The sequence below is a fragment of the Arachis ipaensis genome, chromosome B05 (genome assembly GCF_000816755.2).
Source record: "Arachis ipaensis cultivar K30076 chromosome B05, Araip1.1, whole genome shotgun sequence".
Lineage (NCBI taxonomy): Eukaryota > Viridiplantae > Streptophyta > Magnoliopsida > Fabales > Fabaceae > Arachis > Arachis ipaensis.
Genome location: NC_029789.2, coordinates 104,699,584 through 104,718,002, shown reverse-complemented (window position 1 = coordinate 104,718,002; position 18,419 = coordinate 104,699,584).

Below are 18,419 nucleotides of genomic sequence, written 5' to 3'. Positions count from 1 at the left end.
TAGTTTACCTTACCCCTCCTCCGTGAGGGAAGTCCGTTCGTTCCTTGGCCACGCAGGTTTTTACAGGAGATTTATTAAGGACTTCAGCAAGATAGCATTACCTTTATCCAGATTGCTGCAGAAGAAAATTGAGTTCGAGTTCAGTGAAAGCTGTATGCAAGCATTGGATAAGCTGAAGACCGCCCTGACTCAAGCTCCAATTGTGAGAGGACCAGCTGGAGCCAGCCATTTGAAACTATGTGTGATGCTTCCAACCATGCAGTAGGAGTGGCACTGGCTCAGCGCGAAGGTAAGGACCCTTTTGTAATTGCTTATGCATCTAAGACTTTAGATGCTGCTCAGTCTAATTATACTACTACTGAAAAAGAGCTTCTTGCTATTGTTTTTGCTCTGGATAAATTTCGAGCCTATTTACTTGGTACTAAGGTAGTAGTGTACTCAAACCATGCAGCTCTAAAATATTTATTAGCTAAAAAGGAGTCCAAACCAAGGCTAATACGTTAGATACTGCTGTTACAAGAATTTGATTTAGAAATTAAGGACAGGAGTGGTAACCAGAATTTAGTAGCAGACCACTTGAGTCGCCTTGAGCACATTAAGGGTGACTCCACTCCTATAAATAATAATTTCCCATTTGATAGCTTACAAGCAGTATCCGAAGTAGTTCCTTGGTATGCACCTGTAGCTAATTATCTAGTTAGCCACACTTTTCCTCTAAATTTTACTAAGCACCAGAGAGACAAGCTGAAAAGCGAGTCCAAATATTATATATGGGACGATCCATATTTATGGAGGTGTGGTGCTGACCAAGTAATTAGACGATGTGTGCCTCAATCAGAATTCCAGTCCATTTTAGAGGCCTGCCATTCATCTGAGAGTGGAGGACATTTTGGCCCTCAAAGAACAGCTAGAAAAATTCTAGACTGTGGATTCTGGTGGCCTACTCTTTTTAAAGATGTTGCTGAATTTTGTAAATCTTGTTCCCCATGCCAAAGGTTTGGTAATATATCCAAGAGGGATGAGATGCCTCAATAGCTTATGTTTTTCTACGAAATTTTTGATGTGTGGGGCATTGACTTCATGGGTCCGTTTCAAAATTCTAATGGTTACTTTTATATACTGTTAGTCGTAGATTATGTTTTAAAGTGGGTGGAAGCAATTCCTACCCACACTGATGATGCTAACATTGTTTTTTCCTTTGTTAGAAATCATATTATCTGTCGCTTTGGATCGCCACGAGCAATCGTGAGCGATCAAGGCACCCATTTTTGTAACAGGAGACTAACAGGATTACTGAAAAAGCATGGGATAATTCACAAAGTAGCAACATCTTATCATCCCCAGACCAATGGGCAAGCTGAAGTCTCTAACAAAGAGATTAAACGTATTTTGGAGAAGATAGTAAAACCTCATAGGAAGGACTAGAGTGCCAGGCTACAAGATGCACTCTGGGCATATAAAACATCGTACAAGACACCCATTGGGATGAGCCCCTTTCGCTTGGTATACAGAAAGGCTTGTCACCTCCCCGTAGAGGTGGAACACAAGGCTTTCTGGGCTGTAAGAGAGTACAACATGAATCTTAGGAAAGCTGGTGCTGAAAGAAAGCTGCAACTAGCAGAACTAGAGAACCTGCGCCTAGAAGCATATGACAACTCCAGGCGTTACAAGGAGAAAATGAAGGCTGTCCATGACAAGCACATTAAAAGGAAAGAATTCAGACCAGGGGAGTTAGTTCTACTATATAACTCCAGACTGAGGCTCATGCCAGGTAAACTGAGATCCAGATGGGAAGGTCCATACAGAGTAGAGAAGGTAGAGCCATACGGAGTTTTCCACCTGCGTCATCTTACTAGCTCCAAATTTCTAAATGTCAATGGACATCGCCTAAAGCTTTATCATGGTGAGAAGATGAAGAATCAAAAGGAACTAGAGATATTCCTCTTGGAAGACCCACCAAGAGAAGCAGAATGAGCCTAAAGAGCGTCCAACTTAAGGACGTAAAAGCAAAGTGCAAGGTGGGAGACAACCCACCATGATATGATCGTTCCGTTTCAGCCTTAGTTTTGTTTTTACTTTATTTTTATGATGTTAATGACTCTTCTCATCATCCCTGCATATAGCTGCATATAGTTTACATGAGCATTCTGCATATTATTTTAAGAAAAAAAACACACGCACGCGACGCGGCAGCGTCGCTGACGCGTCCGCGTCACCAAGGCGTATTGAAGAAAAGAGAATTGGACAGAGAGTCATGCGAAAGCATGGCTGGAGGCGTGCCTTAGGCACAAACATGTCTACGCGTCCGCATCACCCAAGCGGCCGCGTCATTTGGAAAATAAGCCTCCCACGCGTCTGCGTCATCCACGCGAACGCGTGCCCTTCAAAATCGACGTAAAAGAGGTATATGTCAGAAAGTTGCGATGGAGTGGGGCTGGAGTGATGCTAGAAGCACCAGCCCTGTCACGCGACCGCGTGCCCCACGCGGCCGCGTCGTCCTCCAAACATGGCTATTCACGCGACCGCGTCAACCACGCGATCGCGTCACCCTAAGTTTTGGCAAATTAAGTTTAAGACAGAGAGTTGCGCGAACGCGTCACTGCCCTCGCGCCACTCGCACAAATCAGGTCACGCGATTGCGTGACCCACGCGTCCGCGTCACCTGTATTTATCGCACATCACGCGACCGCGTGACCCACGCGTCCGCGTCACGTACGGCGCACAGAATTTCCAGATCAACCAAAATATCTTATCTTTTCTTCCCCAAATCCTAATTTTTCTTATCCCTTCTTACTTCCTTCTTCTCCCTTCTTCCTTCTTACTCTTTCTCACTTTTTACTCTCCCCATTTTTCTTTCTTTTTCCCCACCATTATCAAGGTTTTTATTTTCTTCTTCCTTATTTACTTTTCCATTATTATTCTTACTTTTTATTATGTTTTATTCTTCTTTTTCTTTTTACTTTCTTTATCTATATTTTCTTTTTCTTTTTCTTCTTCTTTCTCTTTATTCCTTTTAATTGGTGTTGGAAATTTATTTCGGTCTTTATTTTCTATATTTTGCTTGTGGATTATCATGGATTTGTTTGATAATTAATATTACCTTTTAAAGGGTTACTTGCATGTTCTATTTGATACTTTCAAAAACATATTTACCATGCATGCTATGTGTTTGTGAAAAAGCCCGTATGGCATCATGCACTACTTTTATGTTATCCTACTACCTTAATGCCTGCTTTTCACAAAACCCCTTTTATATTTTATTAATTTAATTTAATTGTCAATACAAACAGGTTATTAGTTTGAAAGACTTGGTAATCTAACTTGGACATTGAATGCTTGATCTATGCTACTTATACCTTTGCCGGCATGCCAATAAACATCTCGCATTCAATTGCCATAACATGCATTTGTTATATTTACCTTTGATGAACTTTTCACATGTAGTCTAGACCATGTGTTAACGACATCCTTCCTTACCGTGCATTGATTACCACTCATAATATTCGCTCCCTTTCTCGAACCCTTCGCTTTACATAGTACTTACCTCTTTCCTTTTTTAGGATGGCCACCAAGAAAGGTAAAGAGAAAGCTACTCCTAAACCACCAGAAAGGAGAGGTACAAAAAGAGCATTAGTGGCAGAGCCGTCTTCAACAACAGTAAAGCCCTCAACAAAAAGAATCAAGAGGATCATCAAGGTCGATGAAAAAGAAAAAGCCTTCCCAACAAAGGACACTGCGCAGTTTCCTAACCGCTACTGTGAGCAGATGTTCCCCATCCTGGCAGAGAGGAATTACAACAATGAATACCTTCTCATCCTCCCGACCCGGATTACTGAATTTGTTGAGCCATAAATTGAATGAAGAAAATGGGGATTCCTACGGAGACAGCCATGGCAGGTTAATCTCTCATGGGTAGTAGAATTCTACTCCAACTTTCACATGCCAACTATGCAGTCTGTCTATGTCCGTCAGAAGCAAATCCCCAAACTGAAGAGGCCATTCAACAAGATTTAAATCTTCCCCCTGCTCCAGAAGGATTGGACGCATTCCAAGAAGTCTCACTCAAGCGCCAGACATACCAATTTGACTAGGACGCCGTTCTCAGAGTTATCGCACAACCTGGCAGCAGATGGATCTACGGATACCATCGATCCCGACCAAAAGGGATATCGGCTTCAGCACTTACCTTGGAAGCTCGAATATGGGCACAGATTATATCTCATTATGTCTTTCTGAGAACTCACGAGTCCTCCTTCATTGCAGACATGGCTGTTTTACTCTGGTGTATCCTTACAGACCAGCACCTAAACTTACCAAGACACATCCGGAATGCAATGGGACACATACAAATTGCGGGCAACCTACCTTTTTCCGCCTTGGTTTCAGATCTCATCTCAGCAGCCGGAGTCTCCTACAGAGCTGGGGACACCAAAGCCTTACTTCCACGGGATGATTAGTATGTCCCAAACGGGAAACATATCAGACCACCAGCAACCACTACAAGCCAACCTACAGAACCGGCTGAAGACATTCCTCCTTCAACACCACAAGTACTTACAACAAACCAACTGCTCCGTCAGATACTTGAAAGGGTGGATCGCCAGGAACACAAAGCAAAGCTAAGAGAGCGCCGTAACAAGCGCCGATTCACATACCTCAAGGAGCTACTTTTGGGAAACTACAAAGACCCAGACACCTCGGAGTCCACTTCATTTACTAGCACAGGGAGCCATGACGATCCCGATGGTGGAGATGCTGCTACCAGCCCTCCTTTGTTCCTGACAGATGGCATCGAGGACGGTGCAAAGCCTTAAGTGTGGGAGGTCGGTCAGTACCTGACTTCCGGAGGTAACTTCTTTTCCTTACACACCAGTAAAATAGGATATTTAGTTAATTTTTCTTTTGTAGAATAGGATAGATTGCATAGAAATAGGTTATTCACATGCATGTTCTACTTGATTGAAAATAATAAGTTTCTTCTAAGACCCTATTTTTTTTTTGAAAAAATTCACTAATTTAAATCAAAATTTTTGTGTTAAAATTGTTTGAAGTTGTATTTGGAACATAGTTTAAAAAGCGAAGAACACAGAACCTGTGAGATTTGAGCTTAATTACATGGTTACATTATTTAACCATAAATATTAATCTATGTGTATTGATAAGCTATATTTATTTTCATGTTCAAAAAAATTAAAATAAAATAAAATAAAATAAAATAAATATTTAAATAAATATAAGGGGACAAAATTACCCCAATTCTAAGTTAAGTTAAGTCCAAAGATCAATGCATGTGTGATAAAAATTAAAAGAAACTTAATGCATGAGTATGTAATGCAAAAGTGAAGACTATGGGTAGCTAGGTATGATTCTAAAGTTATATAGAGTATATGTATGTTATGTGAGAGCTTAGGATAATTAAAGATTCAATTTATAAAGCTCACTTAGCCATATATATATATATATAACCCTTACCCTTACCTTAGCCCCATTACAACCTTGAAAAGACCTCATGATGTTTGCATTGGTATGTTAAATATTGTTGACTGGTTAGGTGAAGAACAAATTTTAGAAAGCATGACTGGAGAAGAGTAGAGTGATTACCCTATACACTTGAGTGATTAGAGTGCACATACACTACCAGTAAGGGTTCAGTACTTAATTCTATGTTCTCTGCTTTCATGAGCTGTCTTCTTAAAATGTTACCTGTATTTACTATATGAATTGAGTTAGTGAAATCTAATTTATAATTGTCTTGAAGAGCTTATTTACTTTTAACCAAGTAGACAAGAAGCATATAGTTTCATTTACATATATATATAGGTTGCATTGCATTTCATGAGTTTTACATTTCCCTACTCATTTACATTATCTCCTTCAACTAAGCATGAGGACATGCTAATGTTTAAGTGTAGGGAGGTTGATAAACTATTATTTTATGATTTATATTGTGTTTAATTGTGTGGTTTTATCAAATCTTTACCCACTTATTCATATGATTAGCATGTATTTACAATTCCTTTCCAAAATCACTCCATGGTTGAAAACTTGCTTCCTAGAGACCTTTAATTATGTATTTTAATTCTCTTTTATCCCATTCGATGCCGTGATCCGTGTGTTAAGTGTTTCAGGCTTCATAGGGCATGAATGACTTGGAAATTGGAGAGGAGGCTTGGAAAAATGGAAGGAACACAAGAAACTAAAGAGATGACCAGCGAGCAATGACGCGAGCACATGGCCCACGCGAATGCGCAAAATGGAGAATTCGCAACGACGCGGACGCGTGCCTGATGCAAATGCGTGGATTGGAGTCTGCACGAATGACGCGAACGCGTGGATGACGTGAACGCGTGACAAGGAAAATCGCTGACTGACGTGAACGCGTAGACGACGCGTACGCGTGACCTGCGCGATCTGCAAAAATAACAGAATACGCTGGGGGCGATTTTAGGCCCTTTTTGACCCAGTTTTTGGCCCAAAAACACAAACTAAACCTAGAGAACATGCAGAAACTCAACACGCATCCACAGACATTGAGATTCATCACATTAGGATTACTTCAGTTTTAGATTTGAATCTAGATTAGTGTTACATTGATAGTTTATGCTTTTGCTTGGATTTTTGGATGCTGAGAGTCATTACCTCCGTTGAAGATATTACTTTAGTTTGTTTCCTTATTCCCTTATTTTTAATTAGTTACTCATTGATTCTGTTCAGATAATTATGTTGCGTTTTGAATTTATTAATATATAGAGTTATCTTTATTTTAATTAATTTTAATTCTCTATTTTATTTTAATTAATTATATCTTCTCATATTTTTATGATTATTAATTTCATGTCAATAGAGCAGAATTTCTACTTGACATGGGGGTTGATTAAGAGGTGATACTTGAGTTGGAATGCTCAAGTGCCTGGTTAAACTGGACGTTGCTAGCTAATTCCATACCTACTAACACTAGACCTCCCCAAGGGAGAGGACTAGGATCTGAGGGTAAGAGTTAGTTTAATCACCATACTTTCCCTTATTTAGTAAGGGGTAATCGAGTGAGAACAATAACCTTTTTACACCACACTTGAGAAGATCCCAACAAGGATAGAAGTTTCACTTAATTATTCCCCCAGTCAAGGCCTTTTATTTAGAGTACTAATAATCATTCTCAAGTTTATTCTTATTGTTTTAATTTTTAAACATTTTAATTACTCATTATCAAAACTCAATTTTTCTGAAGACCCCTAGTTAATAAAATAGCATTCTTTCCTGCAACTCGTTGGGAGACGACCTGGGACTCATACTCCCAGTATTTTATTTCTAAAATTTGTGACAACCCTTTTTAAATTGGTGAGGCAGATCTTAGCCGGTTAAGAGCTATAAGTGCAACGCTGTCTCTTAATTGAAATCTCTAAATTGGTTAACTTCTACCACGCATTAGTATGGCTCTTGATCATAGTACATTGGTGGAGGTTGTTGCCATGAAGGTTGATCAAATGCTTGAGGCTCCTCCCACCTTTGATTGTCCCATCCTTGATGCATATCCTCATTGTAGCTTTCATTCCCTACAACATAGTTAGAACCAAACTCATAGCCAAAGTGGTGAGAATTCATAGTAGCAAGAGCAAATGAAAATAAAATCTAATAAAAAACAAAGAAAACTAAATCCTAAAACTAGCAATAACTAGCAAACAAACCAAAAATCAAGCTATCTACAATATTAACATATATACAATAACCAATAACGAGCATACGTTACAATTCTCCGGCAACAGCACCAAAAACTTGAAAGAGTAGAACCCGTCGGTTAAGAATTTCTTCTCGGTTAGAGGAAATAATTCCGTTGCTAGTATAGTTCCCAACCAACAAACAATCCTCCATCAAAGTTTAATTTTGGTTGTCATAAGTCTGACCCAATAAAAGTAACTGAGAGTATTAGTCCCGGATCGTTCTCCCTAGGAATCACAATCGGGTGCTCAATTATTGGTTATGAGATTAAAGGGGGTTGGGTTGATAAAACAAGAAATTAAAAAGGCAAGAAATGTAAATCAAACAACTAAAGAAAGTAATTACTAAAGAGAGACATTCAAGGCAAGGATTGAGAACCTAGGCTTTCTATCCTAGTCATTAATTATCATACAATGATTAACAAGAGCTAATCCTATTTAGTCATCTTCAACATCGGGAGAAGGTACAATGTTATCTTCATCATAGGAAGAAAGTCAAATAGGACTAGTTAATCTTAATCCAAAAGTCCTAATCAACTCACGAATTGAATTAGCAAGAGATTAGAGTTAATGGAAGCAATATTAACTAACAACCCTAGATCACCAACATAAGTTGGATATTAATGACTCAAGAGTACCTAATTTCTCTTTCCAAGCCAAGAATGCTCAAAAAGCTAATCTAACATCCAACCAAGCATTTTGTCAAACACTTGGAAGGCATAAAAGGAAAGCATCATAAAAGTGCAAGAATAATAAATCTACAACTATCCAATGCAAGAAATTAACAATAACAACTAAAGAAAATAACACCAAACATGAAATACCTCAAAATTGCATTAAAGGAAATTAAATCCAACAATAGTGCATGAAAATAAAATGACATAAAACGAAATTAACAAGAGAAACTAAGAGAACAAGGATGTAGGAACAAGAAATTGTAAAGAAAACAAGATGAAAACAAGAACTAGACCCTAGATCTAAGATGAAATTAACCTAATTCTACCCTAATTCTAGAGAGAAGAGGGAGCTTCTCTCTCTAGAAAACTACCTAAAGCATGTTCCTAAACTAATATAATTGCTCCCCCTTTATCCAATCTTGAATTCTGTATCAAATAGCCTCAGAAATAAGTTGGATTTGGGCCAGGTTGGCTCAGAAATTGCCCCAAGCGTATTCACTTTAATGAGGTCACGTGATCAGCGTCACGCGTACACGTGGTCGACGCGTGTGCATTGCCTTGCAAATTTCCTTTTCACGCGTGCGCTTGGGTGATGCATGCACGTCACTGACAGATCTCCTCTGATGCGTACGCGTGGATGACACGTGCACGTGGCCTTGAATCCTCCAAATACTCATTTCCTCAGGAATTCTCCACTTTGCATGCTTTTCTCTTCACTTCTTTCATCCAATCCTTGCCTTATAGACCTGAAATCACTTAACAAACATATCAAGGCATCGAATGGGATTAAAGTGAATTAGATTTAGTTATTTTAAGGCCTAAAAAGCATGTTTTCACTCTTAAGAACAAAATTAGGGAGAATTACAAAAGCATGCTATTTCATTGAATAAATGTGAGATAAGTTGATAAAATCCCTTAAATTAAGCACAAGATAAACCATAAAATTGGGGTTTATTACAAATCAATTATCCGTAGAACTACCGGCAAGTGCACCGGGTCGTATCAAGTAATCAAACTCACGGTGAGTGAGGTCGATCCCACGAGGATTAACGGATTAAGCAAGTAATAGCTAATTGATTATTCTAGTTAGACAGTTCATAATTGAGTGATGAGCGAACAAGAAATGTAAATGACTTTCAGAAAAAGTAAATAGAAGTATAAAATGACAAGAAAGTAAATGTCATGATTGTAAAGTGCTGGAAAGTTAAATTGCAAGAAAAGCAAAGTACGAAAAAGTAAAGTGCAAGAAAGTAAATAACTAGAATTAAAAAATGAAAAGAACATTGGGATCAAGAGATGTTGCATTCTCAGGACCAATAATGTTCATCTCCTCTTCAATCATGCAATCATTGATCTCTTGGCAAAACATAAGTGATTGAATTCCAATCTCTTGGTAATTCAATCTCTCTTAACTTGATCAATTGCCAATATGTTGATCTAATTGCTCATAATAAGAAATGAAGATTGGTTTCTGATTTAAAGTCACACAATTTCATGAATCAAGTTGTGGGATGATTATATATCACATATCAATCCCAAACTCAATTTCATAACACTGTGAGAAAGAACTTCAAGCATCAATTCCATGATCCTTTCTCAAGCTCACACGGAATTCAAGTTGGATTTAATTTTTTTTCTTAGGATAATTGAATCCTTGGAATGAAGAATAAAGATTCTTTCTAAAGAAATAATGAAAGAAGAATTTAAGATGAAAAAAGAAACAAAATTAATATATTAAATTTACAATAGAGCTCTCTTCTCCAGTGATGGAAATTAGAGACTCATAACAATGAAATTACAAAATGGGTATGAAAGAAAATGGAAGAGGAGAAGAGAATGAGAGTGATAAGAGAGAGTTCGAAGACTCCCCCCCTCCCCCCAGTGGTGTCTAAAGAAGTATTCTATGGTCCTATTTATAAGCTACCTAAATTACGAATTCAAAATAAATTCAAATTACAACTAAATGAAAAATTTCTAACTAATTCTAGATGATTCATGTGACCTTGATTGATTGTTGATTGTGGGCTTCCTTGCATTGAATTGGAGTGGACCTTGAATGAAATAATTGAACCAAATTGAGGCTCCAAGGGTTGATTATGAGATTGGGCGTTAGTTGAAAGTAACGCTTCTAGAATTGGGCATTACTTACGCTAATGTGTTGCTGGCATTATTTACAATAACGCTTCCTTCCCTGGCATTAGCAACTCTTTACAAATTGAGGATAAAAAGTTACTGTCGTGCGTACGCATGCCTCGTGCGTACGCGTGAATTCTATTTTTGCTTAGTTGTGTGTACGCGTGAAGCGTGCATACGCATGATTGCACAAGTTCCTTCCTCCAGAATGCATCATAGGTGTTACCTTTCAAGGCACCTTTGTATCTTGGCATTACTAATGCCACACTTGACATGCTCGCAGGCGCCTCCTTGAACAGGTGCTTTAATCCTTGGCGTTACCAACGTCTAGGCAACGTGCCAAAAATTTCTCCCAGGAGGTGTCGAAGATGTTGTTTGAGAAGGGCACCCCTTGTTTTGGGCATTACTAACACCTAAATTAACATGCTCCAGGGGCTTCATTGTTCTTTGGCGTTATTTAGAGAGGGCGCCTTTGGAGTTGGGTGTTATCAACGCTTAAGTATTTTTTGGGCTTATAGATGCCCATTGTTGGTATCCCAATTGAATGTCCACTATAGACTATTATATATTGTTGGAAAGCTCTAAATGTCAGCTTTCTAACGCCACTAAAAAAGTATCATTTGGACCTTTGTAGCTCAAGTTATGCTCCTTTGAAGAGGAAGAGGTCAACATGGCAACGTCGTAGGCGTTATTCTAAACGGGCACTTCACAAGTGGGCATTACTAACGCCGACTTCTGAGGCTCAAAATGAATGTCCTTCCCATACTATTATATATTATTAGAAAGCTCTTGATTTCTACTTTCCAATTCCATTAAAAGCGCGTCATTTGAAGCTCTATAGCTCAGGTTATGCTCTTTTGAAAGTGAAGAGGTCAACCTCACTTGTGACATGCTGCTTAGCTTTCTTCTTGGCATTTTCGGGGTGAGTTGCACCCTCAGATTAGAGTCCACTATGAATTGTTATATATATTTGTAAATATCTGGAAATCTTCTTTCCAATAATACTAGAATCACCTCATTTGGAGCTTTTTAGCTCAAGTTATCCTTGTTGGAGTATGAAGAGGTCAGGCTTGTAAATCCTCTTTGAATTCCCTTTGTAATTGGGGCCCCCTTGGATAACACCTTTGGTTATTGGTGTTAGCAATGCCCTTAATATGCTTCGTGGGCTACTGACGAGAGGACTTTTGCGTGGTCTAGAAAATTGCGGATAAATCCTCGTTGCAAGTATAGTTTCTAAACCTTCAAAAGTCCTTTCATACAAACGTTTTGGTTGTCACAAGTAACAAACCCCTTTGAAATTGATAACCGAGTATTCAAACCTCGGGTCGTCTTCTCAAGGAATTGCAGGGAGGTACGTTCTTATTATTGGTTATGAAGATTGTAAATTGGGGGTTTTGGAAGTAAGGAAGCAGTATGTTGCACAAAAAGAATAAAATAAAATAGTAATAATAAAATAAACTCTTGTCAAGGTATGAAGACTGGAGGTCCTATCCCAGTTATCCTTATCAATTGTAATGAGAATTAGATTTTTCTCCCACTTTATTAACCTCTAACTATGAAGGTAAGTTAAGTGGATGAATTAATTCTTGAAGAATTCCAATTCTCAATCAACAATGAGTTTGATAACTCAAGAGTCACCAATTATTTAACCAAAGCCAAAAGGGGAGAAATTCTACTTGAACGAAAATAATTTGGATAAATCGAGAACTTTTAATAAATTAAAGAAAGCAATCATAAGTCTGGAATACCTCAATTAACTCTAATAAAGACATCAAATGTAACATGGAAGAGTTCATAAATTAAATTGGAAAAATAAATAAAAATAAAGAACTTGGGATTGAGAGTTACTCCTAAAACTAAGAGAAGTCCTAAATCCTACGAGAGAGAGAGGAGAGAACCTCTCTCTCTAAAACTACATCTAAAAACATGAAAAGTGAATTATGAGAGCCTCCTATGAATGGATGCAATCCCCCACTTTATAGCCTCTAATCTGTGTTTTCTGGGCCGCGAATTGGGTCGAAAACAGCCCGAAAATCGCTGGAGAAGAATTCAAACACGCTGATTTCCGTCACTTACGACGCGGCCGCATGGATCACGCGGTCGCGTCGTCTAGCGTCTGGGGAATAATAGCATATTATATATCAAATCGAAGCCCCGGACGTTAGCTTTTCAACGCAACTGAAACCGCGTCGTTTGGACCTCTGTAGCTAAAGTTATAGCCGTTTGAGTGCGAAGATGTCAGGCTAGACAGCTTAGCAATTTCTCCAACTTCTTGTATTCCCTCCACTTTTGCATGCTTTCTTTCCATCCTCCAAGCCATTCCTGCCCTATAATCTCTGAAAACACTTAACACACATATCAAGGCATCTAATGGTAATAAGAGAGGATTAATATTAGCAATTATAAGTCCAAAAAAGCATGTTTTTAATCAAAGCACATAATTAGGAAGGCAAATGTAAAACTATGCAAATAGTATGAATAAGTGGGTAAAGAGTTAATAAAAACCACTCAATTGAGCACAAGATAAACCATGAAATAGTGATTTATCAGCCACCCTTTTAAAAGCCTGGCCTAAGGTTCCAAAGCGTGCCTAAGCTTCAAAGCGTGTTTAAAACTTCCTCTTTTCTTCTTTTTTCTATTATTTCCTACAAAATTAATCAAATCAAAGAGATAAAAGCAATATATGACTTAAGCACAAAAATACTCAACAATTGAGCATTATGAATTAATTTTTGATATGAAAAAGATAGAAAAACAGCACATGATGTGCACGCATCAAGGCTAAGGCATCAAAACCCTGTTCGTAGATGCCCAAGCTCGATGTCTTGCGCTTCTTGGTGGCTGGGTCAGGATTTGAAGGGGGCGGATGGTTTACTTGTTTTGAAAGATGAGGTACTTGTTTCTCTAAGTTGGAAGAGATCGGCCAAAGACCTGGGTCTGACGTAATTTTCACGGAAGCAGAAGCGCCTGAGTTCGACTTGGAAGGCGAGGACACCCCCTCGGTCTCTTGCAGTTAAAGATTGTGAGTGATAGAACTTTTTCTCGCAGTCCGTCATGTTTTCATCACGGCTGATTTTGGAGCCATCTTTTCTGCACGACATCAAGAAATCAAAACAAAGTTAGAAATGAAATGCAGGAGTATCAACACCTCAAACGAAAATAGAAAGAAAGCTATCTAGCTCGGATTGGAGTTGGTTGGGGTTCCCTAGAGATCTCTTGGTATCCAAATAAGGATCATGGCCCCAACTATGCTCTCTTCTAGCTCATCTAAATTGTACTTAGCTATTAACGGTTTCTCCTCCCAGTATAAAGGAAAATGGGGTTCATCATTCTCATCAAAGAAGAAAAAGGTCGGGCATCATCAACAGCTCGAATTTTGAAGAAATAATTATTAAAATCATAGAAAAACTCATCAAAGATGGTAAAAAACTTTCTCTTCTGGACAACCTGAAAGGAGTACCAGCCTTGTTTCTTGGAATAAAAGGCTTGGTAAGAACAAAGAAATAGAAGAATACCTTCAAAGAAGGTCGGACATCAAGATCTCGACACAAAAGCTGGTATATTTTCAAAAAATCCCAAGAATTAAGATGCGGTTGGGTAGGAGTGACATTGCAAGTCCAGAGGACATCAATTTCAAAATCGAAAAAAGGGCGGCAGACATCTAGCATAGTAAAAAAGCAATCATAGGCATAAAAGAAGTGATGCTCTGACCTATCAAGTCGGGGGAAGTATACCCTCTTCTTAGGATCAGCAACAATTATCTCATAATTTCTCTTATCCTCCCGATTTACACACAACCTATAATGTCTACAAAATTGTTCAATATATTCTCTATCAATAACAGGGATGGGAGTAAGATGGAACTTTAGTTGACATGTTGTGAATTACAGATTGAGACATAAAAGATATACCTACAAATACAACAAGCAAATTGTCACAAGAGAACTCGGACACCAATCAAAGGAAATCGGGTTATCATCAACAATTTGAAAAGGTACGAAATCAAAAATTTCTTGTACACAAAATACCACAACATACTTCCAAATACAGAAATGGTGTCACTTCCAACCACTTTAAAGTGACACCATTTGGGGGCAAACACAACTACATCAAATTTCATAGAAACATTTTCAAAGAAAATGTTAAATCTTCACCACTAATAACATTTCAAAACATCATTCAAAGAAAATACAGGTACTACCTAGAGCAATTGAAATAAATCAGAAAACAAGAAAAATGTAGAAAAGAGTACCAACCTTGAAGAAACGAAAATGCGAAGGGCACAACTGAATGGTGAAAACACAAAGGGCACGGTTGAACGGCGAAAACGCAAATGGTGGTTTTCTAAAAAAAATGAAAACCAAATCTTGTAATGCTTCGACATGAAGGAATCTTGAACTGGGAATGGATGCACGAAAGAAGTTCAAAGAAAGTGAAAGAAAGAGAGAAAGCAAACGTTTCAAAAACTGAAAAAAAAAAAGAAAGAGGGAAAAGTGAAGAATTTATAATACACAAGGGAAAAATGACATTTTGCACTCCTCTTTAAAAGTCATGCACAGATCCTCAGGAAACTGCCGCGTAACTTACGCCACATCAATTAGGGAAGCAATGTTTCAAAAAATTTTAAACACGTCGAGTACCGACCTCTGGAAGGCGCCGTACCTGATGAAGGAAACTGGAGACACAAAATGCTCGAGCCCGACCTTATGAAATTTCAGACTCAAGCAGGAGCACTGTTTATACCTTGACCCAAAAACATAAAGCCAGACCCAATAAATAAAAAAGCCCACCCAAAAAGGGTGGCCACTTCTACCTGTCCAGCCTATTAAGAGGTCGGGTACGACAAGGGAGGTCCAGCCCTACTTATCTGAATAAGTAACTACCTCCGTAGTTATCTCCTACTATCTTTACCTTATCTACAAGATAGATCTCAACAAACCCCCAAGATAAAGGGAACGATTATTCACCAACAAAGGTGAAACTACTTCAAAAAGGCGGCTATCTATTCTATAATAAATACACTGACACTCCTCAGGTATATTCAAGTCCCAATTTACTAAAAACCTGCTTAAAGCCCTTGCTAACTTAAGCATCAGAGTCTCTTGCAGGTACCGCCCCCACCTCCTCACGACGAACTTGGACGGAGACACCCTGGCACCAGCACAAGTTAGACGCTGCCTTAGAAGGAGTATGGACCTAACGTTCAGGGCTAAATCACCATTTCAGGTAACTTCCAGAATAGAAGATATATTTTAAAAAGATCTAAAAATCCAAGTTTCATAAGTTTGTTTGGAAAATTGAGATACTTCTAACTTCTAAATTTGGTAAAAGTGAAATAACATTATAAAGGTCAAAGTTTTCTCCATTCTTTTATACATATTATAAATAATTTTCTAAATTTCTTGTAAAATACTAAATCAAATTGTTCCAATAACACTTTTGGGAAAAACCTATTTTTAGATTCACATCCGACTGCCTAAAATTGGATCCATTCTTGAGTGTTGTTATTCTATTCCAATAAATGAAATAAATCACTAACTTTCAGAAAAAATATTAAATCAAATTCATAAAATAATGCATAATATCAAATTGAAATAATTTTGATATTAATACATCAATTTTTTTTAGAAAATATTTCAATAAACCAATAATATTTTCAAAATTTCAAGATAACAATAATAATTTCTATGAATAAAATTGAAACAACTACTCACATTAAATAATAAAAATAATTGTTTTTATATTTAATTAAGAGAAATATTTTTAAATGCACATGGATCGGATAATATCTGCGTATCCGCAGTAATTATCTGCATCCGATCCGAACTTTGCGGATATTATCCGATCCGGACTATAATAGGATCAGATTGCGGATTTTGCAGTGATATCCGCCGATTCGATCTACAGATTCGCACCTATAATATAAATAGAATAGCTTAAGACACGCAGACCCTAACCTAATGGTCGAACCCTTACCCTCTTACGACGCTGCTCTCCCTCTCCTCTCTCACCCAGACCTAATCCCACAATCCCACTGTTTCAGACTCGCCTCACTTCTGACCGGCTCCACCTACATCATCGGCGTTCACTCTACCGTCACCGGCGCTTGTTCATTGTTGTGTCTCTTCTGTTGTCTTGTCAAACCGCATCTCCTAAGTTTGTCTCCATCGTTGCATCATCATCTCCTCCAACTGCACGCTCATCGTCTCCTCCATCGACGCAGTGGTTGTCTCCTCCATCAGCGGCTCAGCACGTTTTCATCTCCTCCAACGGCGAGATCGTCTCTTCTAGTGGCACGGTCATCTTTTCCATCGGCGGTGGTTGTCTCCTTTAGCGGCTTCGTCAAACCAGTCTCCTTTATCGTCATCGTCTCCATTGTCTCCATTGTGTTATTATGTGATAAAGGTTATATTGGTCGAATGGCACTGAGGGTTTGGAAGATTACCCAGAAAAAATTATCTAAGTTACAAGATAGAGTTTATATTAGTCGAGTGACACTGAGGGTTTGGAACTATTGCATTAATGTTATTAATGAACTCAATGAATCTTTGCAGTGATATGGTTTATTTAATTGTAAACTGATATAGTTTATTTAGTTGTAGGATTGTTCATTTGTTTAGAAATTAGAATGGATGATAAGCAAGTGCTTGCTAACAACACAAGTTGGTCTGAAGTTAGGAGCACTCCTACTCCACCAAGTGTTGCTAGATCTACACACTAGAAGAATTAACAAGCAGAGGGGGAACAAATATCAATCCAACTTCAAGTGATACTCCTTCTTTGGAGACAGCAGCACAATCTGGCCAGTCAGGTAAAAGAAAGTATAATAGACCTCCTTCTTTTGTTTGGGATCACTTCAAAAAAAAATTATGAGAAAACTAAGGCTCAATATAAAAATTGCTTGAAATGGTTACAATGTCATAGTCGTAGGGATGAGACCTCTGATAAACCACTATTTTATGGTTTATCTTATGCTTAATTGAGTGGTTTATATCAACTCTTTACCCATTTATTCATACTAATCGCATGCTTTATGTTTTCCTTCCTGATTTTGTGCTATGATTGAAAATATGCTTCTTTGGCCTTTATATTGCTAATATTAATCCTTTCTTATCACCATTAGATGCCTTGATATGTGTGTTAAGTGTTTTCAGAGATTACAGGATAGGAATGGTTTAGAGGATGGAAAGGAAGCATGCAAAAGTGGAAGGAATACAAGAAGTTGGAGAAATTGCTAAGCTGTCCAGCCTGACCTCTTCGCACTCAAACGGCTATAACTTTAGCTATAGAGGTCCAAACGATGCGGCTCTAGTTGCGTTGGAAAGCTAACATCCGGGGCTTCGATTTGATATATAATTTTCCATAGCTGCCCCGAAGTTAAGTGATACAAATGCGTGAATGACGCGCCCGCGTCGCATCTGCGAATTGCAATCCGCGTGAACGCGTGGACGACGCCTCCGCGTCACTTTCCCGCGACCTGAACATAACAGAAACTGCTGAGAGTGATTTCTAGGCTATTTTTAACCCATTTTTCAGCTCAGAACACACGGATTAGAGGCTATAAAGTAGGGGAATGCATCCATTCATAATCATGCTTTTCATAATTTAGATGTAGTTTTTAGAGAGAGAGGTTCTCTCCTCTCTCTTAGGTTTTAGGATTAGGATTCCTCTTAAAGGATTTAGGATTCAACTCTTCATCAGGTTCAATATTTCTTTTATTTTATATTTATCTCTTATTTTCAGATACTTTAATGCTTGTATTAGTTATGTTGCCTAATTGGCTTATGAACTTTTCCATGTTAAGATTTGAATATTTTGTTTAATATTATTTGAGGTATTTCAGATTTAAGATTGCTTTGCTTTATTTATATTGATGCTTTTAATTTAATTTAGA